The following is a 25015-nucleotide window of genomic DNA, read 5'->3' as shown; positions in this document are numbered from 1 at the left end:
CAATTTATAACATTTGATTCCTACACAAGTTTCACCATTCTCACAATTTACATCTTCTGCAAGCAGTATTAATAGTGCATTTGGATGCTGATCCACAGCACTTCTTCAAGAGAATACTTTATTACATTAACACTCATAGAAGAAAATGCTTATAGTGGAATAGAAGACAAGAATCTTTTATAAGTATGTTGAGACAAATGAGAGAGAAAAAAGAGTGTAGAAAAGAGAGGAGAGAAGAAAAGGAATAAAAGAAAACAGAGGGAAAAGAAAGAGAAACAATATAGAAAAGGAGTGTTGAGAACAATGGTCATGTGAGCTTTGGATATTAAGGTATCTATCCTGTAAAGTTATGAAACAGATATACACATCCAAGAATACAAACAAATAAATGGGTCATGACCTTATATTTTGTGTGGAACATATTTAGACATAAACAACCAAAATAAATATACTTGTACATATACATAAACACACACACATGTATATATATATATATATGTATATATATATATATATATATATATATATATATATATATATATATATATACACACACACATGTCTCTCTACCTATCTATATATATATAATAAGGGGGATAAATTGGATATTAATTTAATTAACACCAATTTAAAACCAGTGGCCTAGCATAAAGAAAATTCTGAAAATTCAGAAAAATTATATCACATACATGTGAGAAGGGATACCACTAAGTGGACATCCTTTAGGCTAGAAATCGACCATCAACGGTCAAACTACAAAAGAAAAGAATGTTCTCCAGGGAAATTCAGTGCACACCGACCGTTGATGGCCAATTTCTAGCGTAAAGGATGTCCACTTTGTGGTCATCCCTTCTCACATGTATCTATCTATCTATCTATCTATATATATATATATAGATAGATAGAGAGAGAGAGAGAAAGATTACTAATAGGATAAAAGTATAACCAGGCAAAACAACTGGCATCAGTTTAAATTATGGCATTTGGCATTCATATCTTTAAAGATAATGGTTGAGTTGTTACATGAGTATAGATCATAAGGAGGAAGTAAACAGGTGTGCATGTTTTAAGAAAAGGTGCACAGATGGTGCATCTTGTACAAAACAAGTGGTAGCTATCCATTTATCAGTGATTCATTATATCATAGGAAGGAGAATGAGATATAGCAGTGATCTATTCCATTGTCAGAGGGAGAATGAGAGAGAAAACTTGGATTTGCAATTATTGTGGAGTAGAGAGGAACGTTAAAAGGAGAAAAGGCAGAGAATATAAGGTCATTCTAAAATGTTTCTGGAGTTTGAAGAAGATATATAGAGCAGAATGACCTGTGTTAATATGGGTAGGGAGAGGGGATGCCAGGTGGTCTGGTGTGAAGAAAGCTATATGAAAGTAGCAAGGGCTAGTTATCTAGATTGACTGTATATATATATATATATATATATATATATATATATATACTCTTTTACTTGTTTCAGTCATTTGACTGCGGCCATGCTGGGGCACTGCCTTTAGTCGAGCAAATCGACCCCAGGACTTATTTTTTGTAAGCCTAGTACTTATTCTATCGGTCTCTTTTTGCCGAACCGCTAAGTTACGGGGACGTAAACACACCAGCATCGGTTGTCAAGCGATGTTGGGGGGACAAACACAGACACACAAACATACATACATATATATACGACAGGCTTCTTTCAGTTTCCGTCTACCAAATCCACTCACAAAGCTTTGGTCGGTCCGAGGCTATAGTAGAAGACACTTGCCCAAGGTGCCACGCAGTGGGACTGAACCCGGAACCATGTGGTTGGTGAGCAAGCTACTTATCACACAGCCACTCCTACGCCTATATATATGTGTGTGTGTGTGTGTATATATATAGTCACATCAACCCAAGGTAACATGGTGGTGGAACAATGTAGTTGACAGGACCATAAGGGAAAAGAAACAGGCGTGGAAGAGCGGTGGTAGCTCTTGACATTGATTGTCAAGTGATGGTGGCGGACAAACACAGACACAAAGGAACCATATATACAAATATGTGTATGTGTATATATATATATTGCGTATGTATATACATATGTATCTATGGATATAAGTACATGTATGTATTTATATATGGATATATATACACAACGGGCTTTTTTTCAGTTTCCATCTACCAAATCCACTCACAAGGCTTTGGTGGGCCCAAAGATTATAGTGGGAAACACTTGCCTAAGGTACCATGCAATGGCAATAGTACTGAACCCAGAACCATGTGGTTGGGAAACAAGCTTCTTACCTCACATCCATGCCTGCGCCATACAAACCATAACTGAAAATGTATGTCTGCATAATATATTCCACCCCCCCAAAAAACCCCATCGTTTTTTATGCATACTAAACTTGTGTATAAATATTTCTTAATTAAGTGCAGGTATGACCGAGTGGTTAAGGAACTTGTTTCCTAGCCATGTGTTATCAGGTTCAGTCCCACTATATGGCATCTTGGGGAAAAGTCTTTTACTTTTGCCCTAGGCTCACCAAAGCCTTGTGAGTGGATTTCATAAGTAGAAACTGAAAGAAGCCCAATCATGTGTGTGTGCATGCATGTGTGTGTGTGTGTGTATATGTATATTATGTGTTTGTATGTATTTGTGTTGTCTTTGTATGTGTTGTGTTTACATGTTATTTTTTTTTGTGTGTGTGCGTGTGTGCTGTTACCATAGTTGACAGGATACACATGTCTATCTACCTAAACAAGCTTCTGGACTACACATAGACAAAACAGCATTTCCTGACAACCATTAATGATAAATTTATTTCCTGCCGAGAATCTCAGAGTGTCAAGGAAGAATAGAATATTGATAAGACATAGTTAAAAGTAAAAATAAACAGTTTCCTATTGAAATTGCACTACTTATTAGTTACACAGACACATATACACCGATCATATATACAGTAAGGCAAACAATACATCTATCTTTATTATTCTTTTATTTGTTTCAATCATTTGACTATGGCCACGCTGGAGCACCACCTTTAGTCGAACAAATCGACCCCAGGACTTATTCTTTGAAAGTGTCTTTGGCTGAACTGCTAAGTTATGGGGACATAAACACGCCAACATTGGTTGTCAAGTGATAGTGGAGGAACAAACAGACACACACACACATATATATATATATATATATGATGGGCGTCTTTTAGTTTTTGTCTACCAAATCCACTCACAAGGCTTTGGTCGGCCTGACGCTATAGTAGAAGACACTTGCCCAAAGTGCCATGCAGTGGGACTGAACTCATGACAATGACTTCAAAGTTTTGGCCAGCTAAGCCATTTTCAGACTACCAGTACAGATTTATTATTCCTAAGCAAGAATCTTGTTGACAGTGACTTCAAAGTTTTGGCCAGCTAACCCATCATAGTGTGTGTGTGTGTCTGATAGCTAAACACACTGTACATATATAGACATGGTGCACACACACATGCAACATACAGGTACAATTACACAGCATACAAGATGAGGCAACGAGGAAGCTTTGAGTTGTTAGAAATAATAGTAATTATCTCTTCCCAATCATACTCTATCAACTTTAAGATAAGTTATATCTGGTTAGTCTGGAAAAGGTGGGATGATCACAGCTGGACTGTTTTTAATCATAAAGTTAATGAACAATCAATCAGACACAGCACAGGTAATACAAACATCCAACATGTGCATCTATCTCTCCACACACATATATATATATTCTCTCTTTACTCTTTCACTTGTTTCAGTCTTTTGACTGTGGCCATGCTGGAGCACCGCCTTTAGTCGAGCAAATCGACCCCAGGACTTGTTCTTTGTAAGCCTAGTACTTATTATATCGGTCTCTTTTGCTGAACCACTAAGTTACAGGGACATAAACACACCAGCATCGGTTGTCAAGCGATGTTGGGGGGACAAACATACACACACACATATATATACATATATACGACAGGCTTCTTTCAGTTTCCATCTACCAAATCCACTCACAAGGCTTTGGTTGGCCCGAGGCTATAGCAGAAGACACCTTGCCCAAGATGCCTCGCAGTGGGACTGTACCCGGGACCATGTGGTTGGTAAGCAAGCTACTTACCACACAGCCACTCCTATGCCTATTATATATATATATATATTTTGTTATTTTATCAATTTCAGCCAGAGGCTGTGTCTTGCTGGGGCACCATTATGAGCACTAACGCTTGCTTATTTTAGAGTCATTTCTCAACCCTATCTCCAGAATCATTGCTGGCAATGTAGTGAGGTGGACACAGCTGCCTTTGTTTACATTTCTTTCCATGATGTAGGTTCATCTGGTATATTAAATAAAAATTTATCTAATTGTTCTTTGAACATATCCACAGTTACACTTCATGCTAAGGAATAAGTCTCTTGACCTACTAGATATAGCAACCAAATTCCATCAAATCCACAAGGGACATATATATACGAAATGCTATTCTGTCATATATCATTTCTGTCTTATAAATATTTAATGAGCAAGAGACAGGTATAGAATTGTTTCTGTTGTTGCTGTATGTTAATAAATTCTGTTTTCTCAGTTTGTAATAAAATGTGTCACAGCTTGTTGAGCTTGTAAACTGCCCAGTTAGAATCTAAAGAATCAATGCAATAATAAAGAGCCTTCTACTAGAGGTGAATACCTTTTTGATTACCAGAGATGTGTTGTATGTGCATAAGATCTTTTAGTTGTTTCTGTCATTGGGTTGTGACCATACTGGAGTGCTGCCTTGAAGGATTTAATTGAACAGTACTTACTGTTTTATGCCTGTTTCTTATTCTAGTAGGCTTTCGCCAGTTTGCTAAGTGACAGGGATATAAACAGACCAACACCAGTTGTCAAATGGTGGTGAGGGAACACACAGAAACACAAAGACACTATGATATACATGATTGCTGTCCACTCATGACTCAGGAGGATCATTGTGCACTCAAGCAGCAATACCCATACAAGATGTCAGCAAAGCCTGTGCAAAATTTTAGGTCCAATAAGGCTTGCATGATATCTCAGAGACCCTCCCCAGCCTATTGACATGATCCAGACACAAGCCAACACAAGATATCTAGTACCAGTATGGGTTTCAGGCTCAGGAATGTGGGAATGGAATGATGTCAGGCACAAGCAAAAGATCTCCAAAATGTCCAATGCCATTCCCTGCATATATATATATCAGGTACACGACACTGCTTTTCCTCTTCCCAGGCTACAGGCCCACACCCCCAACACCCATACTGTTAGGATTGGCACTCTCAACGTCGGCACGCTGAAAGGTAGATCTGGTGAAATTGTTGAGATGCTTGAACGGAGATGCGTAGATATGTGCTGCATCCAGGAAGTAAGATGGAGAGGAGGTTCTGCAAGGTTCCTCACAGGCAAAGAACACAGGTACAAGATTTTCTGGGCAGGGAACACTGACGGGGTCGGGGGCGTAGGAATACTTCTAGCGGAGAAATGGGTGGATAAGGTAATCGAGGTCGTTAGAGTAAGTGACAGAGTACTTAAGATCAGACTAGTGCTTCATCATAGATTAGCTACTGTCATCTCAGCCTATGCACCTCAACCTGGGCTACCAGATGGTCTGAAAGACCAATTCTATGACACCCTCTTGCAAACTACCTCGTCGACGAGTGACAGGGACCTTCTCTTTGTGGCTGGAGACTTCAACGGTCATGTCGGACGTCGTGCTGGGGGCTTCCATGGCATACATGGAGGCTATGGCTTCGGTTCCCGCAACGAGGAGGGAACCAGACTGCTGGAGTTCTGTGATGCAACCAATCTTATGGTCTGCAATACCAACTTCAGGAAACCTGCCAGTCACCTAGTCACCTACCGCTCCGGCAGACACTCTAGCCAAATCGACTACATCCTCGCCAGAAATAGGGAAAGAGGGCGGCTTATAAATGCCAAAACCTACCCTGGCGAAGAATGTACCCCACAACATAGATTAGTAGTTAGCGACTTTGGGATCAAGGCAAAATGGGTGCCCAGAATTAGACAGGCTTGGAGAAGAAGGGTGTGGAAGCTTAAAGACCCTGCAAACGGACAGAGACTTAGAGACAAGTTACTTGAAGCATTTAACGAAATAGAAGGGGATATAGCATCATACAACGTGGAAGACAATTGGAGATTTCTGCGGGACAACCTGTTGAAAGCCACCGACCAGATTTGTGGGTGGTGTAAGGTCCCCTCCCGACCCAGAGTAACGTGGTGGTGGAACAAGGAGGTAGACAGGGCTATTAGACAAAAGAAACAAGCTTGGAAGGACTGGAAGAACGGTGGTAGCAGGGAATTGTACCAATGTGCCAGAAGGGAGGCTAGGCGACAGGTTTATTTAGCCAGAGGGGAAGCAGATAAGGAAAGATTTGCCAATGTTCTGCGCCGTGAGGACCAAAGACTCGAGGTATTTCGGGTTGCAAGACAGTGTAGGAGAGAGAATAGTGATGTTGTAGGAGAGAAATGTGTTCGCATGGATGATGGTACGCTTGCATTAAATGAGGATGCAAAGAAAGAGGTCTGGAGATGCCACTACGATAGATTGCTTAATAAAGAGAATGAATGGGAGAAAGAGAGCCTGCCTTATGTCGACCCAATAGAGGGACCAGCTATCCGAGTTGATAGTACCAGGGTAGATAAAGCAATTAAGAGTATGAAGACCGGGAAAGCCCCCGGCCCATCAGGAATCACTGCAGAGATGCTCAAAATATCTGGCAGTGTTGGCTATAGCCTAGTCACCCGTATTACGAACCAGGTGATACACGAAGGAGTCATACCCTATGACTGGTGTAGCAGCATCATAGTCAACTGCTACAAAGGTAAAGGGGACGCTTTAGATACAAATAATTACAGAGGCATCAAGCTGTTAGATCAGGTTATGAAAGTTACAGAGAGGGTCATAGCCCAACTAATTAGGGAGCGAATCAATTTAGATGAGATGCAGTTTGGGTTCGTGCCAGGTAAAAGCACTACTGATGCCTTATTTCTAGTGAGACAGTTGCAAGAGAAATACCTAGCCAAGGATAAACCTCTGTACCTGGCTTTCGTTGACATGGAGAAAGCCTTTGACAGGGTCCCCCGATCCCTTATCTGGTGGTCAATGAGGAAACTTGGGATAGAAGAATGGCTAGTGAGAGCTGTGCGAGCCATGTACAGAGATGCGGCCAGTAAGGTGAGGGTTGGAAATGAGTACAGCAATGAATTCCGGGTAGAGGTAGGGGTCCACCAAGGTTCCGTCCTCAGCCCCCTATTATTTACCATAGTCCTCCAGGCAATCACAGAGGAGTTCAAGACAGGTTGCCCCTGGGAGCTCCTCTATGCTGATGACCTTGCCCTAATTGCGGAGTCACTATCAGAACTAGAGGAGAAGTTTCAGGTGTGGAAGCAAGGTCTAGAATTGAAGGGCCTTAGAGTCAACCTAGCTAAAACCAAAATCCTAATAAGTAGGAAGGTAGATAAAACACAAACCCCTTCAGGTAGATGGCCCTGCTCAGTATGTAGAAAAGGAGTAGGTAGTAACTCTATAAGATGTACCCGGTGCAAGCTATGGACACATAAGAGGTGCAGCAACATCAAAGGCAGGTTAACTAGCAAGTTAGTTTTTGTTTGTGGCAGATGTTCAGGTGCAATAAAGACTGCAAACAAACAGGAAACAACTTCTATCTCATTCCAGGGTGAAAAACTAGAGGTAGTCGATAGCTTCCGCTATCTGGGCGACCAAGTTAGTAGTGGGGGTGGGTGCGCTGAAAGTGTAGCTGCTAGAATAAGAATAGCCTGGGCAAAGTTTAGAGAGCTCTTACCCCTGCTGGCGACAAAGGGACTCTCACTCAGAGTAAAAGGCAGGCTGTATGACGCATGCGTACGAACAACCATGCTACATGGCAGTGAAACATGGGCTGTAACTGCTGAGGACATACGTAAGCTCGCAAGGAATGAAGCCAGTATGCTCCGTTGGATGTGTAATGTCAATGTGAATACCCGTCAGAGTGTAAGTATCTTGAGAGAAAAGCTGAACATTAGAAGCATCAGTTGTGGCGTGCAAGAGAGACGATTGCGCTGGTATGGACATGTGGTGAGAATGGAGGAGGATAGCTGCGTGAAAAAGTGCCACACCCTAACAGTTGAGGGAACCCGTGGAAGAGGTAGGCCCAGGAAGACCTGGGCTGAGGTGGTGAGGCAAGACCTTCGTACATTGGGCCTCACCGAGGCGATGACTACGGACCGAGACCTTTGGAAATGGGCTGTGCGTGAGAAGACCCGGCAAGCCAAGTAAGATCGTTGCCAGTGCCCCTGGACTGGTTCTTGTGCGGGTGGCACATGAGATGCACCATTTTGAGCGTGGCCGTTGCCAGTACCACCTGACTGGCTCCTGTAGGATTTTCGAGCGAGATCGTTGCCAGTGCCCCTGGACTGGCTTGTGCGGGTGGCACATAAAAGACACCATTTCGAGCGTGGCCGTTTTCGTGCGGGTGACACGTAAAAGCACCCACTACACTCTCTGAGTGGTTGGCGTTAGGAAGGGCATCCAGCTGTAGAAACTCTGCCAAATCAGACTGGAGCCTGGTGTTGCCATCCGGTTTCACCAGTCCTCAGTCAAATCGTCCAACCCATGCTAGCATGGAAAGCGGACGTTAAACGATGATGATGATGATGATATATATATTCTTTTATTTGTTTTAGTCATTTGACTGCAGTCATGCTAGAGCACCAACTTAAAGTCGAAGAAATCGCCACCAGGACTTATTCTTTGTAAGCCTAGTACTTATTCTATTGATCTCTTTGCCAAATTGCTAAGTTACAGGGACATAAACACACCAGCATTGGTTGTCAAGCAATAGCAGTCGGAAAAAAACACACAGCTACAAAGGTAACCTTAGAACTAACTTCTTGGACGACAAGGTCTAGAGAGCGGTTTCCACAGTGTACAAAATATGTACCTGGGAACAAATGTTTGAATTGCATTTGTACACCTGAAATGTTTCCACTCATGGTACTTGCACCATCAAATGAAAAACAGCATAACTTTGAGCCAAGTGAAATGTTAAGGTGACAAAAAACATCTAGAAAAATCTTAGTCAGTGTCTCCGAAGAGCAGTCAGGGGGATTATAAAAACCTAGAAAATCCTCATTGACATTCAGGCCTTCAGAAACGTACGGGACAGTGGTTGATACTTGTTCCTTGCCAGAGCAATTAGTGGTACCATCACATATAATGCCAATAAATCTGGAATTTTCTACTTTTATTTTGATCTCATGTAAAATGTTATGAGCATATGCCTCTAAAATTTCATTTTGAATTGTATCAGAGAGGAAATTGTTCCGACGCTTAAACCACTGACTTACTTCTGCACTGCATTCTTCAGCAAGTTCCCTTACAAGATTTACGAAGTTTCCCGTAAGATTTTGAATTTCTGTTGAATACAACATGGCAGATGATGAAAAAGGGCAGACACAAGTAAGAAAAAGTAAGTAAAGAACAACGTATAAAGCCACTGAATTGTAACGAAAGAACTCTGGTCGAACAAAAACCTGAAAAACAAATAGTGAACATCAAATAAATAGTGCTTGTGTTTTTATTGGCAAAACCAGCAACATGACCTCCCATCCAATATGCTTCAAAAGACGATAGGCCATACTAGAGCACAGTCTTTTATTTGAAGAAATCAACGCCAGGAATTATTCTTTGGAAGCCTCGTATTAATTCTATCACCTCTATTTTCGAACCGCCAAGTTACAGGGGCATAATCGCATCAACATTAGTTATCAGGCGATGGTGGGGTGACATACAGACACACAAATACATACATTCGTATGTATATGTGTGCATGTATGTGTGCTTACATATGTACCTACCTACCTCTTTCTCTCTATATATACACACACACACATATATATATATATATATATATATATATATATATATAATAGAGTTATTAATATTTCTAAGTCTCTCTAAAGGAGACTACGGCAGCGGTACTGGAAATTAATAGTTATCGCCAAGCCAACATGGCAGTCCCAAAATTAGGACGAAAGCTGCCGTGAATTAGCTCCAAGAAGCCATCGCCTCTAGCTAGCTATGTGACACACGAAACCTGTGTCCTTTATAACCTTCGAACAGGGGAGGTCAGCAGTGTCCCCCTGCTGGTTTGGCATCTGCAGACTAGACTAGTTTCAGGGTGTTGCCCCTTGTCAATGCAGAGTAGCCAAGCCTTAGCCAGGCGGCGCTGCTGACTATCTGCTCGAAGGTTATTTATCTAATTTCAGTGGAATCTATCCACTGGTTTTCAGAAATAGAGTTATTAATATTTCTAAGTCTCTCTAAAGGAGACTACGGCAGCGGTACTGGAAATTAATAGTTATCGCCAAGCCAACATGGCAGTCCCAAAATTAGGACGGAAGCTGCCGTGAATTAGCTCCAAGAAGCCATCGCCTCTAGCTAGCTATGTGACACACGAAACCTGTGTCCTTTATAACCTTCGAACAGTACCGCTGCCGTAGTCTCCTTTAGAGAGACTTAGAAATATTAATAACTCTATTTCTGAAAACCAGTGGATAGATTCCACTGAAATTAGATAAATAACCTTCGAGCAGATAGTCAGCAGCGCCGCCTGGCTAAGGCTTGGCTACTCTGCATTGACAAGGGGCAACACCCTGAAACTAGTCTAGTCTGCAGATGCCAAACCAGCAGGGGGACACTGCTGACCTCCCCTGTTCGAAGGTTATAAAGGACACAGGTTTCGTGTGTCACATAGCTAGCTAGAGGCGATGGCTTCTTGGAGCTAATTCACGGCAGCTTTCGTCCTAATTTTGGGACTGCCATGTTGGCTTGGCGATAACTATTAATTTCCAGTACCGCTGCCGTAGTCTCCTTTAGAGAGACTTAGAAATATTAATAACTCTATTTCTGAAAACCAGTGGATAGATTCCACTGAAATTAGATAAATAACCTTCGAGCAGATAGTCAGCAGCGCCGCCTGGCTAAGGCTTGGCTACTCTGCATTGACAAGGGGCAACACCCTGAAACTAGTCTAGTCTGCAGATGCCAAACCAGCAGGGGGACACTGCTGACCTCCCCTGTTCGAAGGTTATAAAGGACACAGGTTTCGTGTGTCACATAGCTAGCTAGAGGCGATGGCTTCTTGGAGCTAATTCACGGCAGCTTTCGTCCTAATTTTGGGACTGCCATGTTGGCTTGGCGATAACTATTAATATTAATATATATATATATATATATATATATATATATATATATATATATATATATACATATGTGATAATATACGGTAAAACCATATAACCAGAGGAGAGCTTACTCTACAAGTAGAGAAGTGGGTAAATATAAATAGACCTCGTAACGATACCAGCTACCAAATGGTTTCACGGCGAATTGGGGCCCCAAGTGACCTTTGTAAAGTCATTGGGGAGAATCCCGAGCCGATTATCGAGGTCTATTTATATTTATATATATATCGTATATTTATAAAGAGGGCAAATTTAGCCATTTATCCGTAGATTGAAAAAAAGATGAACAACTTTAATCGATTTCCGAACATTATTGGGTTCTCATCAGAGGCGTAGTGGTTCAAACATAAAAAATAGAACTTATGTTGAGTCAGTCTCAATAAATATAGATTTATTGATCGGAGAAAGTTACATAGTGACTGAAGGTTCGAGAGTTTCGTGCAGAGGCACTTATCAAACTAATTAAATCAACGTTTTCTATATAAAACGAAAAAGCAGGACAGTATCGGAAACAGATATGACGCAGATACTATTTTATATATAGGCAGGAAGACTTTTGATTAATAATATGACAGAATTAAGGCAAGATAAAAAAATGAAAGTCATCAATATATAAGGCATTCTGTCTAAAGTACGTCTTTAAGATACGATTTGTTAGTAGTAACGCTAAAAGGAAACTATTTCCTAAGGAACTCAAGCAGATAGAGAAGAATAAAGACAAAAGGAAAGTAAAGATTTAATGAAAAGGTGAATCAAGACTAAAGTTGGAGTTGAAAAAAAAAGGCACTTACCCAGGCAGTGGTCAAGCAGTAAATGGTATGGAATATTGAATGGTCGTTTTGTACTGAAAGAATTTTGAAGGAGTTTTTTTTTTAGACTGAGGTCAAATGGTTGAATCCATTCAACCATGTTTTAAGTCTTTAGCAACACCAATTATAAAGAACTTGGGAGTGGTACTAATAGATGGAGAGAAGTATTGACAGACAGAAACTGGGTGGGAGCTGTCTTCAATAATTCAAGTAATGCTAATATTCAAAATTAACCATACATGCTGGTTTTGTTGTTGTTATTGTTGCTGCTACTGTTGTTATCGTCACTTATTTTTTTGTATTTTGACGCTACTTGCCTTCAGAAGTTAGTGGTCCTAAACTCCCTAGGGAATTTTATGCCAGCTTCATCACTTTTATTTATTTATATATTTATTTTTTTCTTTGTTTTGAAATGAGTTCGAACATAAGCATTTTATACCGATAGATTTTAGACACTTTTTCTGCAACTGGTAAGATTATGTAGGGGGTGCAAATTTTGATATTGCACCCCCTGTTCCTGGGCCCTTGCACATATATATATTTCACTCACAAGACATTAGTTGGCTTAGGGCTACAGTAGAAGAAACAAGGTGCTGCAGGGTGAGACTGAACCTGAAACCATGTGGTTGCAAAGTAAGTTTCTTTACCACACAGCCATACCTGTGCCTGTGACCACACAGTTGTGCCAATGCCTTTATTTTAAAATTTTGTAAATTCATTAGTGTGCAATGAAGTTACTAAATTAAATTACTGTTTTGGTCATAAGACTTCAAGCTGTATTTTTTTTTTTTTTTCGTTTGTTTGTTTGGGATAGGTCTTTAGAGGCTTTATCACTGGAAGGTCCACAATTTCAAGGTAGACCAAGAGCTCTCCTACCCCTACTAAAAATATGCATGCACAAAGTATCAACCTTTTAGATACCAACCTGCCTGAAACCGCCCTTGGTCCTATTATTTTCAAAACTAATTGAAAAAAAGGTCATATATTTCAACAGAAATATGGTAATGAAAGGGTTAATCTGAAAACTTCCTGGCTACAAATTTTTGTAATAAGTTACGGCACATTAGTCAGCCTCAAATACATATAATATGTTGTTGTTTTTTTGTGTATTTACCATATAGTTCTTGTTCATGGAAGTGTGTGTGTGTATATGTATATATATATATATATATATCATAAATATATAGGGATTGACAGTAACCTGCTTCTCCAACATACTGAGAATTCAGAAATAGCAGTCAACGAACTACTGATTTCAAAACTACAAATTATTACTCTAGATTGATAGCGATATTTTTGATACACACAGAACAAAAAACAGTAGAGAAGAGTAAAAAAACCACCTGCCTAATGTATGTTGGAGAAGCAGGTTACTGTCAATCCCTATATATTTATGATTATAAATGATTTTTACCGAAAAGGTTTTTTCATACTGAGCTACCCGGCAAAATTGTTAATTATTAATTTTATTACTAATTGACGATTCCCTGCCCTGCATATCTATATATATATATATATGTAATTATATATTTTGGTTTGACGGGCAACATTTTTCATTTATGTAGTGTTTTTGGTACCGAAACACTTTCAAACTTCGTATATTTTGTTTTATAGAACAGATAAAAAATTTTGTATTCGAAGTTATTTCATGTAAAAAGTTGTCGTATTTGTGTAATTTCAACCAATCACTGACGTCTATTGAGGTGAAAACAATTACTGCCGTAACGGTGTAATGGGATCTTTTCCCTTGAATAAAATTAGTGCCGTTGTTTGTCAACAACTATCGGCGGTACTGTTATTTATAACATCGTTCGTGCGTTTGTACTGGTTTTAGCTTTAGGGTTTCGGTTTTAGAGTTAAAGTTAGTTTTAGGGTTACGATTATTTTTGCCATAACCCTAACCCAAACACACGAACGATGTTATAAATAACTACCGCCGATAGTTGTTGTTGACAAACAATGGCACTAATTTTATTCAAGGGAAAAGATCCCATAACAATAATCTAACAATAATATATATATATATATATATATATAAAATTTAATAACAGTTTTACTCAGCTCCATGGCAGCTTAAAGTTTCATTAATTCATAGAACAAATCAGTCATCAAGTATCTGGCAATAAAGAAACAGGTTATAAAACAAATTCAAAATGGCTAGTAGGTATTAGGCCTCAACTGGTCAACTCAGGACATGTGATATTACTGGTTTGGACGTGACATCTGTTATATTCTTTGGTCCACATGGATGTAGGTAGGTAGCTATCACTACTACGTGATGGTTTACCTAGTGACATCAGTTTGTTGCATTTGCTGTAATACATGGCAAAGTAGAGTTTTGTCTCCAGTTAGTGGGGAACTAACACATCAGCCTTTCTGTGGGAGTAACCAGGTTTAGTGATGCTAGGGCAGATTGTCAGCATGGATGTCTATAAGGGTAGCAGAAGTTTTTTCAGCTTCAATAAAATAGTATATGTATCACTACTTGATACACCATCGATCAACCGCCCTAATTACTGAGTTTACCCACCCTAGCTACTGAATTAACTCTTAATCACCCACTCTTCACAGTTCAGTTTGACCTTTTTGATACCAGCCTGCTCAAGATCACTTGTTTCTAAGGTATAAACTTTTTTTTTTTAAAGTCAAATAAATGCAAACGTTTCCATTAATATTTTATGTTAATTTATGTTCCAAACACTGAATTAATAAGGTCAGAGGTATCTTAGTAATTTTTCATTATTTTCAAAATCAATTGAAACAAAAATATTGTATTTTCACAGAAATATTGTACCAAAAGGGTTAACATCGATAATTTTGCTTTTATTGTTCTGCTATATATGCTAATAGACTATCACCTTCTACTTTTTTATTTTGGTGGATATCATGAACTTTGGTTCCTCTAGAGAAATTTGGTTAAGTACCATATTCACGCCACATAGATAGTGACCTTTGATCTTCAGCTGATTAGATTAAATGTTCAGCAATGTTTTAAGTGTAAAACAAAACCTCATTCAACCTTATTTGTTATCGCAAGCATTTAATGATAAGAACTAAACACAGATGCAGACATGGTTGCGTGGATACAGAGTTTGCTTTGTAACTAGGTGCTTTCAAGTTCTATCTCACTGTGTGGCTCTTTGGGCAAGTGTATTCTTTTGTAACCTCATACCAACCAATGCATTGAGCGGATAGTGGACAGAACTTGTGGAAATCTATCGTGTGTGTGAAACCATTTGAGCAAAAATGGTGACATTATATTGACATTCCCTGCTAACAAATAATCCTATAATTCTGTTTTCAAAGATGCATCATCATCATCATCTTCACCACCACTTCTCCATACTTGCATGGCATGGATGGAGTTTATGGAGGCAAATTTTCTGCAACTGGATGTCCTTCCTGTCACCAACTCTCACCTGTTTCCAAGTAAGATATTTCCCAATGACCAGATGTTTTCACAAAATATTGGAACTGAATGTCTGAAAGTGACTTCCATGTACAACTGTTATGCAAATTCAAGACAAGAAGACACAAGCACACACACCTATATATATATACAGATATAGGGTAAAAATGAATTAATAATTAGTAATTTTACCAAGTAGTTTGGTGTGGTATTTTGGTAGAGAAATAGTAGTTTTGGCTGCTATTTCTAATTTTTGGTGTGTGGTGAAGCAATGCCTGCTGAACCCTAAATTTTAATTATATATATATGTAGCTAGATAAAGAGAGAGAGAGAAAGAGAAAAACATAAGTTTTTTCTAAGATAATTCAATAAAGTGTTCCCTGATGATCCATTGTGATTAAGCATTCAGTTGCACTTGGAACATCCAACACAGGGTTCCAGAACAATTGCTATAAACTGGTATTTATTATAATTTCTCATTATATATATATATGCAAGGTGGGCCACATTTTAAATGCTAGTATCTTGGATTATAAAAATGGAGTACCAATATATTTTATTACATAACTGATATACAGGAGTTCAACATATTACCTAAGGTTTTACTATTTTTTACAGGTAGTTCATGTTGGTGACCCTCATAATGCCGCCAACTCCGAAAGAAATTGCATACATTGCCGAATTATATTTCACCAGCCAAAAATCATCATTGCAGCCCAAAGAAATTTCTGACAGCATTTTGGAAAGTGACAGGCACCATCCTGAAAGGTGACCCTGTGTGCTGTTGCAAACTGCCATGAGACAGGATGAACATGATGCAGCTGTAACAGTAACTGCTGAAGACCTTCTTTCCCAAGTTACAAAGACTGGTGCCACTTGTCATACAGTACAACTCTTCAAGAACACTTCCCCAAACATTTCATTTCGAGATTTAATATCCAATAGCCATCAAGATCATCGGATCTAACCCCAGTGGACTACTTTCTGTGCAGTTACCTCAAGGATAGGGTATACACAAGAAGGCCCCACACAGCAACGGAACTAAAACAAAGCATTTGTAGAGACATTGCAGCAGTGTGCTTGATAGGAGAAAGCGAGCTTGTGAATGTTCTCTTCATGGTGGTGACCATCTCCAGGATGTAATATTCAAATCTTAGATAATATATTGAACCCCTGTATAACAGTTATGTAATAAATATATTTGGTACTCTATGTTATTTTTATAATCCAAGATACTAGCATTTAAAATGTGTCCATCACTATGGCCCACCCTGCTAGCATGGGTTGGATGGTTTGACCGGGCTGGCACACTGCACCAGACTCGTCTGATCTGGCATGGTTTTCTACAGCTGGATGCCCTTCCTAACATCAACCATGCTGAGAGTGTAATGGGTGCTTTTATGTGCCATCAGAATGGGTGCCAATTTTTTTGAGTTTCCATCTAACAAATCTATTCAAGTTTCCGCAAATATCACACAGTTGAACTGAAGTAGAAACCCTATGGTTGGGAAGCAAACTGCTTAACCACATAGCCACTCCTATATCTATTATACCACATGGAATAAAAAGAAATCCATTTGAAAAATGAGTAAGGGTTAGTAACAGGAAGGACATCACGTTGTGAAATAATGCCTTGATAATAACTACTAACTCAAACCCAATAGTAGCATGAAAATAAAACAGATATAAAATGAATAAACTGAACGCTTTGATGTGGACTCGGTACCATAGAGCTAACATCAATTGAACACTGGAAAGCAGTTTCAATTACTTACACTGCTAACACCCTTAGGAAAGAAATTATAAATATCATACCATTTCATTGGCCCTAAAAATGCAAGGTTCCAGGCCTTGTCAAAAGAAACTGGTATTTTAACATTCATTGCTGACTTTGTTATTGCATATCTACACTGAACCACAAAAGGAACGCAATTTTTTGCATATGTCATTTTTATATGGGTAAATTCTGAAAATTTATTTTGGGGATGTGAGTGTAAATATTCCAAGACATGCTGGTTTATGGCTGAGCCCCAAATTGCAGGTAAACTTTCAACTTTCCCTGAAACAAGATGCCAAAATGCAGCTGCTTTGAATGCCATGGGTGACAGTTACAAACAATTGTCATGGAAACCAAAATGCACATGCATCACATGGAGGTCATGTGTATAAAAATCAACTTGGACTGAGTTCCTGGCATTCGTAATTTGGATGCATCAGGTATGACCCAATTGTCAGCAGCACAGAGAGAACAAGCTATCAGCCGATTGCAAGCAGGACAGTGTGCCTGGTTGTTGTCAGCACCATCTATCACCTGCAATAACAATACAACAAAACCAACTGCACTGCAGACCATGCCCACAGAGGGCGCCCCCAGGCAACACCTCCATACTCACTTCAGACTAGCCAGCATGACAGGTTGTGAGACCAATGGCACGGTATGACATCAACTGGCTGCCAACAACCTGCATTGCGGTTGTCCTGCACAAGAGCCTGTCCTCACTGCCCACAACACCAACATTGGTGGCATCAACAATGGAGGTCGATAGTCTTCTCTGATGAGAACCGGTACTGTGTTTCCACCTCGGATGGCAGAGTGAGGGTGTGAACGCTACAGGGACGCATGTGTCAAGGAGAGAGACACATGGGGTGGCCAAAGCATCATGGTTTGGGGTGCTATAGGCCTGAATCAGAGAATTGGGCATTATGTGTTCCAAAATGTTGGTGCAGGCAGAGGGAATGGCATCACAGCACAGTGCTACATTGACCAGATCCTAAGACTTCACATTGTGCCCTTCACTGTTACCATAGCTACATCCTCCAGCAGGACAATGCTCTCTCCCACATGGCCAGGGTCATCATGGACTTCCTGCATCAGCACAACATCAGAGCCATGCCGTGGCTGGCTCTCAGCCCAGATTTGAACCCATTTGAACACTTGCGGGATGAAATCCAGAGATGGCTGAACCAGGTGGTCCCAAGGCCGACAACTCTTGTGGAACTGGAGGCAACTTTCCTCAGAGTATGGGCAGGGGTTCCAATGACTTTTGTGAACCGCCTCATGCACTCCATGTAGCAACGGTATCATAGAACCAAGGGTGGTTTCAAGCGGATTGGTGTCAAAAGAGTTGAAGGTGTAATGAAGTTTCCCATGGAAGAATTTGAATTCAGCACTGCAAAACAACACAGTATGAAAGTAGCATGGTGGAGTATTTGTCCCTCAGAGACTTACTCTGTGTCCAGAGAAAATAATTTTTTATTGCTAATATCACACCTGTTGCTATTTAATCCCAAGTCCAGTACTGATGAAGTAGACATATGTTCAAAAATGTTACAACTATGATCAATTTGTCTCCTCTTTTACATTACATTATCCTGTGTATCTTTGCTTTTTAAAGACAGGAAGGTAGGATTTACCAGAAGGGAAGCTAGGCGACAGGTTTATTTAGCCAGAGGGGAAGCAGATAAGAAAAGATTTGCCAATGTTCTGCGCCGTGAGGACCAAAGACTCGAGGTATTTCGTGTTGCAAGACAGTGTAGGAGAGAGAATAGTGATGTTGTAGGAGAGAAATGTGTTCGCATGGATGATGGTACGCTTGCACTAAATGAGGCTGCAAAGAAGGAGGTCTGGAGATGCCACTACGATAGATTGCTTAATAAAGAGAATGAATGGGAGAAAGAGAGCCTGCCGTATGTCGACCCAACAGAGGGACCAGCTATCCGAGTTGACAGTACCAGGGTAGATAAAGCAATTAAGAGTATGAAGACAGGGAAAGCCCCCGGCCCATCAGGAATCACTGCAGAGATGCTCAAAATATCTGGCAGTGTTGGCTACAGCCTAGTCACCCGTATTACGAACCAGGTGATACACGAAGGAGTCATACCCAATGACTGGTGTAGCAGCACCATAGTAAACTGCTACAAAGGTAAAGGTGACGCTTTAGATACTAATAATTACAGAGGCATCAAGCTGTTAGATCAGGTTATGAAAGTTACGGAGAGGGTCATAGCCCAACTAATTAGGGAGCGAATCAATTTAGATGAGATGCAGTTTGGGTTCGTGCCAGGTAAAAGCACCACTGATGCCATATTTCTAGTGAGACAGCTGCAGGAGAAATATCTAGCCAAGGATAAACCTCTGTACCTGGCCTTCGTTGACATGGAGAAAGCCTTTGACAGGGTCCCCCGATCCCTTATCTGGTGGTCAATGAGGAAACTTGGGATAGAAGAATGGTTAGTGAGAGCTGTGCGAGCCATGTACAGAGATGCTGTCAGTAAGGTGAAGGTTGGAAATGAGTACAGTAATGAATTCCGAGTAGAGGTAGGGGTCCACCAAGGTTCCGTCCTCAGCCCCCTCCTATTTATCATAGTCCTCCAGGCGATCACAGAGGAATTCAAGACAGGTTGCCCCTGGGAGCTCCTCTATGCTGATGACCTTGCACTAATTGCACAGTCACTAGAGGAGAAGTTTAAGGTGTGGAAGCAAGGACTAGAATCGAAGGGCCTTAGAGTAAACCTAGTAAAAACCAAAATCCTAATAAGTAGGAAGGTAGATAAAACACAAACCCCTTCAGGTAGATGGCCTTGCTCAGTATGCAGTAAAGGAGTAGGTAGTAACTCTATAAGATGTACCCGGTGCAAGCTATGGACACATAAGAGGTGCAGCAATATGAAAGGCAGATTAACTACAAAGTTAGTTTTTGTATGTGGCAGATGTTCAGGTGCAATAAACACTGTAAACAAACAGGAAACAACTTCTATCTCATTCCAGGGAGAAAAACTAGAGGTAGTCGATAGCTTCCGCTATCTGGGCGACCAAGTTAGTGGTGGGGGTGGGTGCGCTGAAAGTGTAACTGCTAGAATAAGAATAGCCTGGGCCAAGTTTAGAGAGCTCTTACCTCTGCTGGCGACAAAGGGACTCTCACTCAGAGTAAAAGGCAGACTGTATGACGCATGTGTACGAACAGCCATGCTACATGGCAGTGAAACATGGGCTGTGACTGCTGAGGACATGCGTAAGCTCGCAAGGAATGAAGCCAGTATGCTCCGCTGGATGTGTAATGTAAATGTGCATACCCATCAGAGTGTAAGTATCTTGAGAGAAAAGCTGAACATAAGCATCAGTAGTGGTGTGCAAGAGAGACGATTGCGCTGGTTTGGACATGTGGTGAGAATGAATGAGGATAGCTGCGTGAAAAAGTGCCACTCCCTAACAGTTGAGGGAACCCGTGGAAGAGGTAGGCCCAGGAAGACCTGGGCTGAGGTGGTGAGGCAAGACCTTCGAACATTGGGCCTCACCGAGGCGATGACTACTGACCGAGACCTTTGGAAATGTGCTGTGCGTGAGAAGACCCGGCAAGCCAAGTGAGATCGTTGCCAGGGCCCCTGGACTGGCTCTTGTGCGGGTGGCACAAAAGATGTACCATCCTGAGCGTGATCGTTGCCAGTGCCCCTGGACTGGCTCTTGTGCGGGTGGCACATAAAAGACACCATTTCGAGCGGGTGACACGTAAAAGCACCCACTACACTCTCTGAGTGGTTGGCGTTAGGAAGGGCATCCAGCTGTAGAAACTCTGCCAAATTAGATTGGAGCCTGGTGTAGCCATCCGGTTTCACCAGTCCTCAGTCAAATCGTCCAACCCATGCTAGCATGGAAAGCGGACGTTAAACGATGATGATGATGATGATGATGATTTCAAAAAAGTTGAGTGCCTGCCCAGAACATCCATTCTTGATGGCCCAATATCACTGCTGTTTGTGATTGTGAAAATAGCGAAGTAGATGATGATGATAGTATCTCTACTCATGCATTTTTACTGCTGTTATATGCTTATTTGCAACACCCAGGACTTTATGCAGGAAGAAATATGGACGGTACATTATAAACCTCTTGGTTTTCGCTCATACTACTGTGATCAGGTGACCTAAATAATCAGGATATTATTTTGTCACATAACTTGACTTTTCTTATCACCTGATTAAATCTGCCACTCTTACCCTTTATCTCTTCCTGACATTCTATTGAGAAATACAAATCAAAAAGAAAAAAAAATCTCAATTATGTATAACCTCTAGTTTAACAATACAAACTTCCTATTTTAAAGAAATCTAAATTTTAAATTTCTATCAAAATTGAGTTTAATTTATTTATCATATAGGTACAAGCATGGTTGTGTGCTAAGAAGTTTGCTTCCTGAGTTCACTTCCACTGCATGACAACTTCTATTATAGCCTCATGCCAACCAAAGTCTTGAGTGGATTTAGTAGACAGAAACTGAAAGAAGCCTGCTGTATATATATATATAAATGTGTGTATGTGTTGTTGTATGTTTACAGCCCCCATAACTTAGCATTTCAGCAAAAGAGACCTATAGAAAAAGTAACAGGCCTTAAAAAGGAAATAAGTACTGGGGGTTGATTAGTTTGACAAAACTTCCTTGAGGCGGTATCCCAGCATGGCCGCAGTCTAATGACTGAAACAAGTAAAAGATACAGGATATTCTCAATATATCTTAAGTGAGATTAAATTACAGCTTGGTCATTACTTCAGTCAAGAGGGAAAAGAGATCTTCAAATAAGGAAAGGTTTTAAATTAACAAACCAACAAATAAATAAACTTCTTTAATACAGTCATGCAAGATTTGTTACTTCCAGTGTAGGACACAGAGAATGCATTCACTGGTGGTACAAATAGCTATCAGGGTGAATAAAAACCTAGTATAGACCATTAAATTAACCACACAACCAATGTATACTGGTGTGCTATACAACCAGGGTCTCTATATATCATGAATTGCACAATTAGGATACATATATTATGTATTATACAGTGAAGGTGTGTACATTGTGTTATTATATACTTAGGGTTTGTGTTATACAGCTAGATAATGTATCTTGTTTTAAGGCATGAAATGGAGAGACAATTTATTGAGAGAAGTGATGTGACAATACTGGTCATAACAAGTGGCTTTTGTAGAGCACAAATTATAAAGACACACACACGTATATATATATATATATATATATATATATATATCATCATTCCAGGAATGCATTTAATAAACAGATTTAAACAATGCTTTCGAGGACGATTAATGGGCTAGACAGGTGCTGATGATGAGGTAAAACCCCCCAAAATATGGCATATATGCCTATTAACCATTTTTCATCTTCGATCTCATTGTTTGTTTACATCTGACATCTGTAGAAATAATCTTAACTCATTTAATATTGCATGTGTTAGACGGAGTTTACTGAAGCAGATTTTCTTCAGCTAGATTCGCTTTGCTTTGCTAAACCTTACTGGGTTAGAAAGGTAAATTTCCCCATTGTCAGAAATGTTGCTGCAGAATACTGGAAATGAATGACACTGCTTGTATGACAGTGACACTCATTCACAATTATCACACAACACCAAAACAAAGAGACACTAACATGCACACATACATGTGTGCATGTTAGTGTCTAGCATGGAAAACACATATTAAATGAAGATATATGTACGTGTATATATATATATAAAATACAAGAATGCAAAACATCCAGATACATCTCCTTCTGATATCTATGGTGCTTTTTAAACACAGCATGTCCATAAGTGATGCTACCTCGAGACAAATACTGCAGTAACAATGTAATTATATGAAGTGTGATACATAAATGGCTATTTCAATTTAATTGTTAAATTAAATGTGTTAAAAGTTTATATACTTAATTATTAACAAAGCTGCTGGCCTCTTCCATTTCTCTCAATGTGTCCCAGAGCTAATCGTTATACTCACCAAATTCTTCATTCTTTCTCTCCTTACAGGAATATACCACGATCTCTGAAAACATGCTCAAGTATCCCGTTCCCAACATGGGCTGCCTCTCATACCCTGTCAACTATCACACTTCTAATATCTCAAGGGTAATGGAGATAGCCAATTATCATCAACCTCCAACAACAGCTCAAATCTCTCTCCTTAATGACCACCAACTCCATGAAGAGAAGCATCTAGTAAAATCATGCCAATCTTGTCACCTTCAACAGCAAGAAACTCCAGGCACTTCTCATATCAAGGAAACATTGCAAACCCATCCCTAAACATGAACGGAGCACCATTGGAACCTTTGTGATTACTCTAAATGCTAGACTTTACTTTCACTGATCTCATGATAAACCCATATCCTTAACATAGCTAGGACTATATTTCAAAGACTGGCCTGTCACATCAGAGCCAGAAAGTACTGTAGATCCCTTACTGACCATCTGAAAATTTCAAGGGAATAACTACAATGGAGTACTGTGGTCACATCTGGGGATGGTGCTATTGCTGCACAAAGACATTTTAGACTGCTCAGATGATTGGCATAAAGTTACTCACAGACACTCTCTGCCCCTCAAAGATAGTTGGTCTCATGCCATCTCCATTCAAGTGGCATGAGACCAACATACACCTCGTCCTTCTTCCCCCAGAATGTTGTCCCTCTGGAATTCTCTACCTGCATATCTCATTCCTACAGTTGTTGACTTGCAACTGTTTGAAGAGAATACAAGCAGCATCAATCTTAGAAAACAAAACAAAACCCCTAGAATCCAGTTAGTTTCCTTCTTTTTTGTATGGCACTTTACTTCACTCTTGTGGCAGAATCTTCAGAATGGCTGAAAAAGAAAGAGAAATTATACATTGTAGCATGTTTAACTGAACAGAAAAGTTTCTTTAGATGAATAAACAGGATATGAGACGTTTTGACACTGCTGTTTTGGTGTCGCTGATTCAATACTGACTCATTTGACATCAGGCATTTTAATTCCTCCATTCTCTTCATGTGTGTGAGCATCTAGTTATGCCTTTTCGATATCTGTAATGTCTATCCATGTATATTTCTGCACATGTGTGCATTTGCCTCCAGTGCCAAAACCGGTTGGATGTTTAGTCAGTTGTGTCAAATCATCAACATCCAAACAGCTTTGTCTAATCATCTCATTCCAGAGAAAACAGTACACATGGTTAGAAAATAAAATCATAGTCAAACCAACAAGAAGTTCTACAGTAACTTAATCTACTAGAAATAATAGCTAAATTTTCCTCAAATACTTCATAACCATCTTGAAAAAGAGAAAAGGAAGAACACACTGGACAATGTAGTCTTGCACATACAAAACGATGGGAAGGTCATAACTGGATCAATAAAATGTAAACAGCTAAACAATAAAATTTCCAAAGGTTTATCTCTAAACATAACAATAGCTTAACAATTGAAGTACCAAAATTTTGATAATTTCAGTTTCCTAGATTAGTTCTTACCTTTGTGCTTGTACACATACACACACATAATATATATATATATATATATATATATATATATATATACACACACACAAACACACAGAACCACGCTAATAGCTTAGGAGTGAAATTTAGGATTTCTCAGTTTCCTGTGAATCGATTTTGATAAAAATTTTCCCAGCTGGTTTGCACATTATGGCAACATCATTGTTAAGTTTTCATTATTTTGTGTAACGTCCTTTTTTTATTCCAGATTCTTCGGTTTT

At 39.8% G+C, this 25015-nt stretch overlaps 1 long non-coding RNA gene across 1 annotated transcript; it reads left to right on the top strand.

Moving 5' to 3' along the window:
• Window positions 1-12660: 12660 nt before the first annotated feature.
• On the top strand, window positions 12661-24807 carry LOC149132900 (uncharacterized). Its single transcript, XR_016244033.1, has 2 exons — window positions 12661-12704; window positions 23288-24807. It is a non-coding gene; the product is annotated as an uncharacterized LOC149132900 (long non-coding RNA).
• The last annotated feature ends 208 nt before the right edge of the window (window positions 24808-25015 follow it).

This window comes from Octopus bimaculoides, chromosome 13, assembly GCF_046866305.1.
Source record: "Octopus bimaculoides isolate indiv1 chromosome 13, ASM4686630v1, whole genome shotgun sequence".
Classification (NCBI taxonomy): domain Eukaryota; kingdom Metazoa; phylum Mollusca; class Cephalopoda; order Octopoda; family Octopodidae; genus Octopus; species Octopus bimaculoides.
Note: the sequence above shows the minus strand (reverse complement) of the source record. Positions and strands in the feature narration are given on the sequence as shown.